General features: G+C 52.0%; 1 long non-coding RNA gene across 8 annotated transcripts; it reads right to left on the reverse strand.

The window, feature by feature from the left end:
* Positions 1-990: 990 nt before the first annotated feature.
* Positions 991-12,790, reverse strand: LOC130854048 (uncharacterized). Of its 8 annotated transcripts, none has more exons than XR_009053954.1 (5): positions 12,546-12,790; positions 10,108-10,292; positions 7,300-9,644; positions 5,265-5,710; positions 991-2,799 (listed from the first exon to the last, which is right to left on the reverse strand). It is a non-coding gene; the product is annotated as an uncharacterized LOC130854048 (long non-coding RNA). The 8 variants fall into 8 exon arrangements; XR_009053952.1 differs by having other exon boundaries at positions 992-2,799; positions 7,300-8,879; positions 9,449-10,292; XR_009053950.1 differs by having other exon boundaries at positions 992-2,799; positions 7,300-8,879; positions 9,007-10,292.
* Positions 12,791-13,096: the final 306 nt, after the last annotated feature.

Consider the following 13,096-nt stretch of genomic DNA (forward strand, 5'->3'; position numbering starts at 1 on the left):
GTGGCGTACCACCTCTGGAGCAGTAACAGCTCTTGTTAGTCTTTGAACATCTGCTCAGGCCCGCCTGGACGCCACTCGACAGCTGGGTCTCCTCCAGCTCCCCAGCAGCCCAGAGGCAGCTCTGCAGACAGCAGCCCGGAGGTGTGGCTTCACCCCAGCAAGGGGAGTCATTCACCCACCAAGCATTAAGCGGTGAACACCGCCACTTGAGCCAATATGATAAGGAAAATGCGCACCCATGCCTAGATTTAAAGGCTATGAATTCCTGAGGGGGCCTCCTTAACTCTTTCTGGAGTCATGGAGACAGCACAGAGGAGGTGTGACAGGGGAACAGGGACTTGACGGAGGAGTGAAAATTATCTAGGTGTGGAGGAAGAGAGAAGTCATTAGGCTGTAGCCTCCCCGCCCCTCCCCTCCACGAGGGATTTCTTATCCTGTCAGGGCTGATTGCTCACCCAGGGCACTCTTTTCTTTTGATACTTTCCTTCCTTCCTTCTTCTCTTCCTCCCCTTTTTTCTTTTTTCATCCTATCCCTCCAATTACTTGCAACAGAATCATCGGCTATACTTCCAGCCTCCTGGGCTGCATCCCAGACTTAATGAGTTAGGATCTCTGAGGATAGGACCTAGGTATCATTTTTAACACCTTCCCCAGGTGATTCTGAAGCGCCACCTATGCTTCAATGGGAATGATTGGCCTAAAGGGACTTCCAGCACAGCCCACCATTGGTGGCCTGATACAAAGCAGCTGTGTGTGCTTCTGGGAGGAGACTCATTCTTGACTTGGGACACTGGTCATGGGAGGCTTCTTGGCTCCGTGCCACCCTGTGCTCCGGGCCAGTTTGGGCAGGCTGAGCACATGGGCGTAGCACTTGGCGGCTAGTCTGGGATCTGGTGAGAATGGCTTTGCTACGTGTTCGCTAGGCCATCTTAGGCAAGTAGGAAGCTTATTTTCTCATCTGTAAAGTGGGGCAAGATAGAACCAACCTCAGTGGTTTGTTGAGAAGGCTATGTGAGGCAAGTATGCACAGGACAGTTTCCAAAGCAGAGCTTTTGTTTTTGTTTTTAAATAATGGTGATAAAGAAAACTAACATACCTTATCCAAAAGGGAGAAAACCTGATTGAAATCATCATTATGAAGCCCAGTTGAAGCTTGGCTGCTTTGATCAAACTGGTGAGAATAAGGTAAAGTACGCCTGAAGGTCAGCAGTGAGTCTCAGTAGATCACACATCAGAGTCACTGTGTTCAAAAACATCCATCCACCCTGGTTCCGCCTACCCGGCCCACGACCCCTCATTAAATTGGAATCTCTAGTGAGGCGTTATCTGCAATCAAAAAAAAAAAGGGGCTTCCCTATGATAAGAATCACCTGGAGGTACTTGTAGACCCATCTTTCCTGACTTCTGGAGATTCTGCTTTAGGGGGTTGGGGAATGGGTTCTGGAATTTGCATTTTTAAACAGGTGCTTCTTTTTTTTTTTCAATTGAAGTATAGTTGATTACAGTGTTCTGTTAGTTTCAGGTGTACAGCACGGTGATTCAGTTTCTTTTCCCTTACTGGTTATCACAAAATATTGACTATATTTCCCTGTGCTATATAGCAGGTCTGTGTTGGTTATCTATGGTGTTGGCACAAAAACAGACATAAAGATCAATGGAACAGGGTAGAAAACCCAGAAATAAACCCACATACCTATGGTTTAATTAATCTACAACAAAAGAGGCAAGAATATACAATGGAGAAAAGTCTCTTCAGTAAGTGGTGCTGGGAAAACTGGACAGCTACATGTAAAAGAATGAAATGAGACCATTCTGTAACACCATATACAAAAATAAACAGAGACTTCTTTTGAGAAGTTAGGGAAGCACTGGTTTAAAGCAAACCAGACCTTCTGTGGGAGAGACAGTTTCTGGCACCATCTAACTAGTCAGAAGCCTCTTTACTCCCCGAGATTCTTCATGACTGCTCCATCTCTGGCCAGGAGTCTGGAAATACTGCTCTTGGTGTGGAGACCTGAGAGTTGTGTTTGGAGATCACAAAGCATAAAACCTTAGTTTGTGTGTAAATGTTTATATAAACAACACACTTCTGAAAACTACCTAAGATGATGGTAGAAAAAAAGGATTGGCTAAAATTGTAGAAACTGGGGGCTGAGACTGCTCAGAGAAATATTATCTCTAACGCTGAATAAAAACAAAAGGATGAGGGGATATTCCTGCGGGCAGATGGGGAGAATTTAGGGCTCCATCCTGAACGGAGGGTCCTGCAACTGACACAGGGAACCCCCACTTCAGTCACCTCTCAAGATGGTGGAGCCTCCCAGAGGGCTTCCACCTGGGAATTCTGGGAGCGCTGAACTTCCCCATGTGCTTCAAGCCTAGAACACGCTAACCTGTCCTACTTCTCGTGGGACAAGACGAGGCCTGCTTAACCAACCCTAGTGAGACATGAGCCAGGGGAAGACGAAGGCTTCGACGCCCCTCCGTCCCCCTCTCTTTAGAACGACCACTCTCCTCCTCGCCGCCCCTCCTGTCTGTCTCCTCCCTGGGCTGGCTGCCAAGGGGATGGCTTTGCTCGCTGGACCCCGTGGTGCTGGTGCCTTAGTTTTTCTGACGTGACTTCTGTTACAGGAACTTGAAAATAACTTGAACAGCATCACACTCAGTCCCATCTTGGGGAACCATCCATACCAGGCGTGTTGACGTGTGTGATGAACCAGGGCTGGATTAACACCAAGCTTCCACGACCAGACCAGGATCACCAGACACAGCAGGAATTGAACAAGCCCTTGGAAAATGCTTTATGAAAACAAAACAACAACAATGAGAATATGCACCTCTGTGAATGCACTAAAAACTACTGAGCTGTGCACTTTAAGTGGGTGAAACATACAGTAAGAGAATTACATCTTAATAAAACTGTTACCCACCCACTTCCCCCCAAAAGTACAATGGAGATAACGATTTCCTGAAAAGGTAGTTTCTCATTTTAAGACATAAATGACCAGCCGGTGTGGGGCTTGGTTTTCTCTCCTGTCCTGTTTAGAAAATACCAGCACATGATCACCCAGCACCACAGAGCCTGACCCACCCCCACCTCTACGAACCATGCCAACTATTTAAGTGGGTGAGATCTGACAAATCCTAAAAGAGCCAGAGAGACGAACCATCGCTTTTCAGGTTGGGTTTGCAGACTGAATCCTGACTAGCGTTAATAATAGCAGCTAGTGCTTAGCAAAGAGTTATGACATGCGAGGCCCTGCCTAAGCACACTCCAGCCTCACAAGAACCCTATAAGGTGGTGCTGCATTTCACACAGAAAACTGAAGTGCCGTTTGATAAATTGCCCAAAGTCACACAGCTTTATGGCCGAGCCAGGGGCCAACCTCAGGTTCTAACTCTGGCTGCACGTTGCAGACATCTGGAGAGCTTGACAATCCGCTGGGCCCTGGTTCCTGGCCCTGGAGGTTCTGATTTGATTGATCTGGGGCTGTGACCTGAACATCAGGCTTTTTGCTTTTGCTTTGATTATAGTGCACAGGTGATTTCAGTAAGAACCACGCTCTAGGGTCCAGGGTCCATGGGAAAGCGTCGGTTCCCTCCTTGCAGGCACCACGGCCACGGTTTGGGCCGCTGTCTCTGGTGGTATGGCTGAATTCCTCCATTTGAGATTCACAGAAGGAAGAGGAATCTGCGTTTCAGGACAGTGGCTGTGGCTGCCAGCTTTCACCCAACCTGACGGGCCCTCTCTGATCCCTGACCTCTGCTAGCCTCCCCTCCTCGTAGCTGGAAGCCATGATCTTACCCCCAAGCCCAGCCCCACCCCACCCCAAGCCCTCTGCCCACGTCTCACTCGAGGCATCATCAGCTCAAATATCATATGATATCACTTATATGTGGAATCTAAGAAAAGGTACAAACGAACTTATTCACAAAACAGAAGTAGAGGCACGGGTGTGGAATACAAACTTATGGTTACCAGGGGATAAGTGGAGGGAGGGATAAATTGGGAGACTGGGATTGACACATACACACTACTATGTATAAAATAGATAACTGAGCAGAACCTACTGAATAGCACAGGGAACTCTACTCAATACTCTGAATGGCCTCTATGGGAAAAGAATCTTAAAAAAAAGTGGATATATGTATATGTATAACTGATTCATTTTGCTGTACACCTGAAACTAACACAGCATTGTAAATCAACCATATTGCAATAAAAATTTAAAAAAAAAAAAGTGTGTCAACAGCAAGAATTCCTGCCTGTAAATCCACCCAACTTTGTGCTAAATTCCTATAACTGACTCTTGGACTTCGTCCTGGGTCTGCACTGTGAACTAGTTAACGTAACTGCATGTCTACCCAGCTCCTCCGGGAAGTCCTCATCAGGGACACTGCTTCCTTTCTCATGTGTGGCCCCTGCATTTCACTCTGGGACGAGTCTCTCTTCCGGCTTTGACCCCTGTAGCTGCCCCTTTATAATTCCGGTCCCAGGTTCCTATCCTGCCACCGTTCCTGAGCGGGTCTCCTGCTGGCTAGTTTTCTGCTGGTCTCCTTTGGCGGCCTGGCAGGCTGCTTCCTACAAAACAGTCCTCTTCAAAACCCACAGGCCTGCCCCGGGGTTTACATTTTCAACACTGTTTAAGAGCCCGCCCTTTAAGCAGAAATGTAGAATCCTCTGAAGTTAATATGGAAGCTGGGTTAGAAACACACAATGAAAATACTTGATTGAAATATTCGAGGAAAGAAACTGGGAAACACGGGGCCCCACCCTCAGGACCTCTCAGCTGAGGGCAGCTCCTCTTCCGGCTCCCCTGCTGCCGGCAGCCTCTCCCCTGCCCTCCCCACCCTGCGCTGGCTTCCTGCCCATCTCTCTACCAGCAGGAGGCAGCTGCAGGAAGGAAGCCCAGTCTCCTCAAACTCCTCAAGTTCAGCAGGAGACTGGCCAAACTCTACAGAAAAATGTGAGCCTGGCTAGGCCTTGGGCTCTCAGTGTTGACCTCTGTCTTAAATAGAGACCCTCCTGTGTTCCATCCCACAAGCTCTGACCTGATGGCTCCCAACTCCTCTTCTCACTGCAAGCTCCTTCCCAGGCCTCTTAGGTTTGCCTTTTAGAAACCCTGTTCCATCGGCAGCACCCTCCCCCACGGCTCCTAGCTCTTTGCAGAATCTCCCTCTTCCTTCTCGCGGAGCTAAGGAAGGACTGCAGCTGCCCAGAGCCCCTGTGAGGGACGCTGTCTGTTCTCACACCCCCAACTTACCTCAAGCCTGGAAGCCACTGTTGATATGCTTGTAGCTTCAAAATGGTCCTCCTTTGAAATCTGGGCTGTTGCTCATACACCATCTGTAATGTTCTGGATTAATTTCCCTGCTGTCAGAAAGCCTAAAATAACAGTGTCTCAAACACAAGATTTTATCGAGTCAAAGAAGTCTCAGAGGTAGCTGGTCCAGGGCGGGTAAGTAGGTTTCATGGTCTCAGGACCCAGGCTTACTCTCGCCCACAGCTCTGCCTTTTTTAAGGATGGGACCCTCCTCAAGTCCCAGTGTGCAGCGCAAGCTTCAGTCAACACGCTGGAGTCCCAGGTCGTCTTCTAGAAGTACCCCAGGGTAGTCATGTGGCCACTCCAAGCTGCCAGAGAGGCTGGGCAATGTGATTTTTAAGAGGCTGGGTGACAATGGTTCGTGCTAAAAAATCCAATCCCTTTTGCTGAGGAGGAATGAGAGGATGGATATAGGGAGGCAACTCCCAGTCGGTCCCCTGCAGTCCACTGCCAGCCTGACTAGTGCCTTCCCCTGCCAGGGTCTTCCTCACAAGCTCTGAGGACTTAGGTGCTAGTTTCCCTTTAACTTTGCCATCATCGTGGGAGACCTCAGCATCCGTGTCAACGAACCTCTTTCCATGCTGACAATCCGTGCAGCCTCCTCTCCCTACAGCCACAGCATGGACCTTGTCATCCTATCTCTAAAGCAGGGGTCCCCCATCCACGACCTGTTAGGAACCTGGCCGCACAGCAGGAGGTGAACGGCAGGCAAGCCAAGCTTCATCCGCCGCTCCCCATCACTCCCATCGCTCGCATCACCGCCGGAACCATTGCTGGCATTCCTGCCTGAACCCTTCCCCAGCCCCGTCTCTCCTTCCCTCCCATCAATCATCCGTCTACTCTGGGACCTCGCTATGAACTTGAGTTCCTTGCCTCCTCTCACTTAACGTGCTCAGTTTCCTCCCCAAGGTCCTGCAGTTCTCTTACCGCACTCCCAGCCCCTCCCAGCCCTGGGACCCAGGCTCGCCTCCACCGCCTCCATCGCAGAGCCCAGGGGCCCCCACCCCAGTATCCAGGGGCAGCTGCTCTCAGGCTCCCATCTGCCTTCGCGAGTTCAACGCTAACCCTTTCCTCCGGCCCACCCCGCCCCCAGGAATGAGCCCACTTCCTATTTTTTAAAAAAAGGGGTCCACAGGCACGCCCGCTTCCTCCAAATCCCGTCCCCAACCCCGAGCTTCTGGGAGCAGCCTTTTCCTTCTGCCCCATCTCCTCGCGGAGCTACAGGCAGCTGGCTCATCTTCCCGCCTCCCCTGGATTTCCTGTACCTTCGGCCTCTTCTACACTGGCTTCCCCCTCCCTGGAGATGAGGCTGTCTCCTTCATGTATCTCTGCCCATCGGCCTATGGCGGTCCTCCTGCAGCCGCGAGTGGTGGAAAGCCTCCTCGCTCCGTCTCCACTTCCTCACTCCCACGGGTGCTACTTCCCTGGCACCCGCCCAGGTGCCCACCGACATGGTCTTTTCAGGTCTGGCCTGGTGACTCTCAGGGGCCGCACTCACTGTCAGCTAGCTCCCTCTCTGCCCCCTGCAAGTTTCTGTTCCCTTAGATTTTCAGGCACCCCTCTTTCTTCACTCACGCCCCAACCCCCCACCCCCCACCCCCCCCCCACCCACCGCCAGCTGCTTTCCTCTCCTAATTCGTATTTCCCACAGAATGGGGGCCACCCTGGTGGCCCGGCCCACATCTCAGATCTCACAAACCTAAGGCAGCACTTATGGGACACCTAACCAGTCATGGTCCTCTAACTCGGCTTCGGCTCACCGCGCACTAGAAAATACGACCTGCTGGCTTTGCAAGGACGTCCTGACCTCCGAGCCAACCTTCCCCTGCTTCCTGTCATCCCTTCCAAGCCCTATAAACTCGCTCTTGCCCAAATCCCTGGGGAGGAGGCTCCTCGGCTTGTGAGGCTCTGTATTCCCCCCACCCCTACCCCTGGGGTTGTTTGCCCTTTGAGTAAAGGACTTTACACTGCTTACCGAGTGTTTCACTGTTGCCATCCGACAGTGTCTTGGGGATGCCGGTTCTCCAGCTGTCCTCCCAGGCCCCGGCTCTCTCAGCGGCCCTGTTCCCCAGAGAGCTCTCTCCCACCCGGGGGGTTCAGTCACTCCCTGCATGCCAGCAAGGCTCCCTGGTTTGAAGGAAGCCAAGGTTGCCCAGTTCTCAGGCATGCTTGTGCCTGTCCAGGAGCCCAGTGGACGAACTCGCCCAGGTCTGTTTGTGAGGGAACTGGGGATCTCCTGCGAAGAGCCCAGCTACTGTTTCATTCCCTCCATCATGACCAACCCACAGATTTATCCCAGCACACGTCTGCGAGCACTCTTCTAGGCAATGGCGGATCAGAGGGAACAAAACAAACAACGTTTGATCTTCATAAAATACACATCAACAAGATCATTAAGTAAACAATGTTGTGAGAAATGCGGAGGAGAAAAATGAAGCAGGTGAGGAGGTAGGAAGTGTGTGTGTGTGTCTGTGTGCGTGTGTGTGTATGGGTGATGACATTTGAGACAGTGTAATCATTGAGACTGCGAGCAAGGACTGAAGGGGGACGTGTGGCCACGCACAGGGAGAATATTTCAGGCTGAAGGAACCGCAGGTGCAAAGGGCCTGAGTGGACAGCAAAGGTCCTTCGCCTGAGGACTGGAGGAGCACTGTGAATAAGGACGAGTAGTCCAGGGTCAAGGTCAGAGCATCACAAGGTGTGTGTGGGGTGGTGGTCGTGTTAAGGCTTACGTCCTCACCACAGGGTTTGTAAGGACTTGGGTTTTACTCTGAGATGGGAAGACGGGGTTTGAGCAGAGCATGGTCGGTGTTTTACTCAGGCTGCTGTGTTAAGAATAGGCTGAAGGGCAGAAATAGGAAGAGCAGTTGGGAGTCTGTCACAATAATCCAGGCAAGAGAGAAGTGGCTGGGAACGATGGAGGTGATGAGCAGTGGCTAGAATCTGCATGGGCTTTGAGGGCAGCGCCAACAGAATGATGATGCTGGGCCGCAGACTGGATGATCTAGACTCTGGGTACTGATCCTCGTCTGCTTGGACCATGCCCTTCCAGTTGCACAGTCAGGGTGGGCTAGGGATTTTTATCCCCTCTGAAGCAAATTGATATTCTCAGAGCCAATCATTACGGAAAGATGCTAATCCTGGGGTAGGAATGGAGGCAGACTTGGACTGAGGCTAGGGTGTCCGTGGGGCCTGGATCCCCAGGTGCAGAGATGCTGGAGACATTCCTGGGGATGGTGATGGTGGTGATGTGTGTAGGGGTGGTTTCGGTGAGGGGGGCAGTGGAGGCTGAGTGAGTTAGCCCTGCTCTAGACGGGGCCTGGCCTGCTGTGGGTTTTGTTCGTTTTCAGAGAAGCTGCTTCTAATAGTGGTCAACTTCACCTGCTTGTTGAACACTTGTTCTTTCAATGCAGACATCAATGCCCTTGCCAGTGGGCCCTGGAGCTCTTGGGTGGGCTTCGGGACCCAGGCATGGCTCTGAGTCCGGGTGGTCCCCAGTGGGCTGGAGCAGGGAGGGGGAGCCATGGACCATGGATGCCACGTGGCTGCAGAGGTCTAGTTCAAGAAGTAAGTTCAAGTAAGTAAGCAAGTTCAAGAGTTCCCTGGGACGTGTTTGAGAGGAGCGGGAGTTCCCCGGGAGTGGGGAGAGACAGAGGCAGAGAAAGCCGTCCTGGTGACTCACTGTCACGCTCCTTTTCACTCCAGGCTCCTGTTGCCTGGGAAGCGTGCCTCCTTCTAGTCAGCTGACTTCTGGATCTCTCTGCAGGCCAGCCTTCTCTCCCAGGATCCACGCCTCTGGGCACCGTGGCTTCTGATAGCTCTCGAACCCAGCGTGTCCCCTAATGAGCTCCTCTTCCCCTGCCACCCTCTCTCCCTCCTGCTCTCGGTCTCCAGAGCGCGGTCCCCTTGCCCCCAGCCAGCGGCCTAGCCAGAGCCTGGCGTGCAGCCTGATTCCCTCTCTCTTTTTGTCTGTCACGCCCAGTTAATCATCGACTCTGTGTGTCACCTCCTAAATAGCTCTCCATTCCCTCGCCGTTTCCCAGCCTCGCAGCCCTGGCCAGAGCTCTGAGGTGGCCCCTGACAGGTTAATCTCCCCCTCATGTCCTCCTCTCCATCCTCCTCACCTTGCAGCCCCAAGAGTGCCTCCCAGGTGTTGTCTCCATGCAGCTCTCCTTTCATCCGTGGCCCTTGGGGGGTTCAGCTCTCCCGCTGCAGGGCACACGAGGCCCCCTACCTGTGCAGCCTGTGGCCCTGCAGGACTTCCTCTCTGAACGCTGGGGCGGGGGTGGGACTATGCCTCGTGTCTTCTATTTCTATAGACTGGGAGGAATTTCAGACTTCCCAAGGGAATGGTATGGAAGAAGCTGCCCTCCTGGCAGTCCTGTTCTCCTGGGCCTGGGGGTGGGCTCCTTGTGACGCGGGAGGAGGGACCGCGCACCCTCAGCGGGGTCTCTTCCTTTCACCCTACACAGACATTCAACTGCGGCCGGTGCCACTTGCCAGGGTTCACTGGCTGGGCTGAGCTGTGCCTTGGGGAGGAGCGACCCCGTTTAGAGTGCTATTTATTATTCCCCTAAAACCCTCGCCAAGCCAGGCTCTCTCAAACTTCCATGCTGCAGCCTCTGCTCCTCCCCCCCTGAAACGGCCCATCCTCCTTGTGGCAAGTTCCTCCCGTTTCCAGTCTCCCGGAGGCCTCAGCCATGGTGTCTCCCCCACCCCTTCCTGAGCTCCAGTGCTCCTTCCCCAGGCATCCCCCGCACTTGGGGCCTTCTTCCACTCTCACCAGCACCTAGCTCCGCGGCAGCGTTCGTGTGTCGAATGCAGGTTGTCCCCTCACCCTCTTATGTGCTTTTCATTTTTGTAGCCCTCGCTCCTGGCACAGGGTCTGGCACAGTATTTTGCTTGGTGAAAGTTTGCTGAATACTTCAAGTCAATATAGTCTATTCCGCGTATATTATGTTCTAGGCACTGTAAGGTAAGCATGGGGATACAAGATGACTAAGCTGGGGATCTTTAAAGGTGTACCGTCTACTGGAAAAGTGCACACACTTGCCGTTGAGTCATTATCAAGTAATATGATAAGTCCTACACTAAATCTACGAAGAATGTGGCTCTTGGGTAAAGAAGTATTAGATCTGGAGTTAAGACTGGGTTTAAATCTGCCAACTGAAAATTGGCACTTGCCATCTGCCTCTACAAAGATTCAGTCACTAGCCACTGTAATCGCTGACCTTCAGCACACCCTAAAAAGAGTTTAGGGTGGAGATCAGGCATGAGGCACTCTCTGTTCTGGGAAAAACTGGCAGAACAGGCCTTCAGATAGTTAGCTATTTCCAGAAGATTTTATGAGCCCAAGTTCTTGCATCTTCTAATATCTAGAAAAGCACTAAAATCACTCACAGACATCTGCTCCTCATGACCAGCACAAGCGTCTGCCAAAACACGTGCTTGACTGCATGTATGCCCCCTGCACCAAAATCACATCTATCCTGACCTCCCCCCACCTCTTTGGAGCAGTTCCTCAGAGCTCTCTGAGACGCTGTCTTCTGCACTATAGTCCTCATTCTGCCCCAAATGAAACTTAACTCACGAATCTCACATTGTGCATTTTTTTTCAGTCGACAAACCCTAGCTCCATAACCCACCAGCCTCTGTTTCCATAACTGTAAAATGGGAATAATAGTACCTATCTCAATAGGTTAAAGATAAAAATGAGATGAAGTATATAAAAGCACCCTGCATAGTTACTGGGCACATAATATATGCCCAATTAACATTTGCAGAATTGTCCCTGCTGCTAGAGCCTTTGATTTTGCCTGGGACAGTTGTGCAGACTTTGCAAAGAAGTGACCCTGGCACTAGGTTTGTTAGGGGAACCACTGACTGAAAGTGACTGCCTTGGCCAGGCACCATAGTAACCACTTGCATGAGGTACCTTAAACAGGAGGTCTTGGTAAGGAATGTGAAACTCACAAGCTACCACCAACCGGAAGACTTCGGGAAAGGTCAAAAGGAGAGAGGAGACTCCAGTCCATATGTCCTACCCACCTCCCAGAATCCTTTTTGCTGGAATCCATCTTGGCTGAGTGGTGCCTGAACCACCAGGAAGGACCCTGCGTCAGAGTGATTGGCCAGAGACAACCCGGAAACTAACCCCATCACCACAAAACCTGACACCGCGAGCCACGTGGGCGCCCCTTCCCAATAACGTCTCTAGCTTTGTCCGCACGTGGGTCTCCTCGGACAACTCATTTCCGAGTGTTAGACAAGAGCCGCCTCTCGGGCCCTGGAAGGGGTCTCCCTTCCTGCAGCAGATCTGGAGAGGGCAGTTGTAAATTGCACTTCTGGACAGAGGGCTTGGATCTGGGGGCTGTAACCCAGGGAAGCTGCAGGCAAGGCAGCTTCCAGAGGAGCATGTGCAAGGAGAGCTGTGATACTGTGTCCCCCACTGGCCCCAGAGCTGCCACGTCAGGCCCAGGCCCACAGGGCTCTGTTTTCTCCGAGGGAGCGGGTGCTTGCTGCTGAAGGACAGGCCTGGACAGGCGCTGGGTGCTGGGACCTGTGCCCAGCTGCTTCATGGGAGCAGCTCACCGCCCTGCCCAACCCCTCCTGTTCCTCCCATCCCTGCAGGCAGGCCCCAGGGAGCCTCAGTCCAGATTCCTAGAGTGATTGCCAGCACGGATTTTAAGTGGGGGTGCTTTTTCCTTGGGGCTTTACGTGCAGCTCCCAAAGCAAAGAATTCCTGCCTCAAGTGGCAGATTTAGAGGTTGAGCAGCCCAGGGTGAAATCCTAGCTCTTCGAGTTTGTAACCTTGGGCGTGTAGTCTGATCTCTTTAAACCTAGTTCCTTCATCTATAAAATGAGGATAATAATTCCAACCTCCCAGAGTTGCTACTAGAAGTAAGTAAGGAAAGCTGTGCTTTCTCGCTTTGCACAATGAAGACCTTTGTGCCTGGCATTTATTATTCACAGTAGCTGTAGGGGAAAGTTAAAGAAAGGACCTGGAGACTCACTCTGATCTAATCAATCATTGAGTCCTAGAGAATCCAGTGCTTCTCAAGCTTTCCCATTTGAATCACCCAGGGATCTATAAAATTCAAAATCAGATCCAGTGGGCCTGGGCAGGAATGGCGAGTCCACATTTCTAACAAGCTCCCAGTGATCCCACACTACCCACCAGGACCACACGCGAGCAGCACGGCTGTAGGTGCACCTCCTCACCTCCGTAGGGCCCTGCCCTGTTCTCCCGACTGGCCTGGCTCCTCCAGCCTGCCCCAGCTCTGTGCAGGCTGGTTACTCTTGTTGAATCAATCTTCCTGAAGTGGAGGGGAAAATTTCTGATGTATAGCCAAGAACGATTGCAGGAGCCGCTGCTTTTGTGGGAGACGGAGAGAGGCCATCTCAAGAGTGGATGGCCTTTAAGCTAGCAAAGCACCTCAGAGGCTGCTTTGGGTGTGGGAGGTAAGTCACCCAGGCTTATTTTTAAGAAGACTCTAAGTAGTATGAGGCTTTGCAAGAAAGGTGGTTGCTTCAGACATGACCTCCCTCGGGGTGGGGGATACTTGCTCTCAGGCTCTTGGCTGGACTCACTTTCTCTGTTGGGAAAGGGCTTAGCAGGTGTCGACAAGCCCTGGCTGATGGCAGTGAGGAGCACCTGCTTGGGAAGCATGCCAGATGAAGAGCCCAGAGCGGTTCTCTCTGCCCCATCTCTGTGCAGCTCCAGTGTCTTGCAGGGAGGAGGAGGGAGAAACAGTGGCCACACAGACATTCGG

Source organism: Hippopotamus amphibius, chromosome 5 (assembly GCF_030028045.1).
Source record: "Hippopotamus amphibius kiboko isolate mHipAmp2 chromosome 5, mHipAmp2.hap2, whole genome shotgun sequence".
Taxonomy (NCBI): Eukaryota; Metazoa; Chordata; class Mammalia; order Artiodactyla; family Hippopotamidae; genus Hippopotamus; species Hippopotamus amphibius.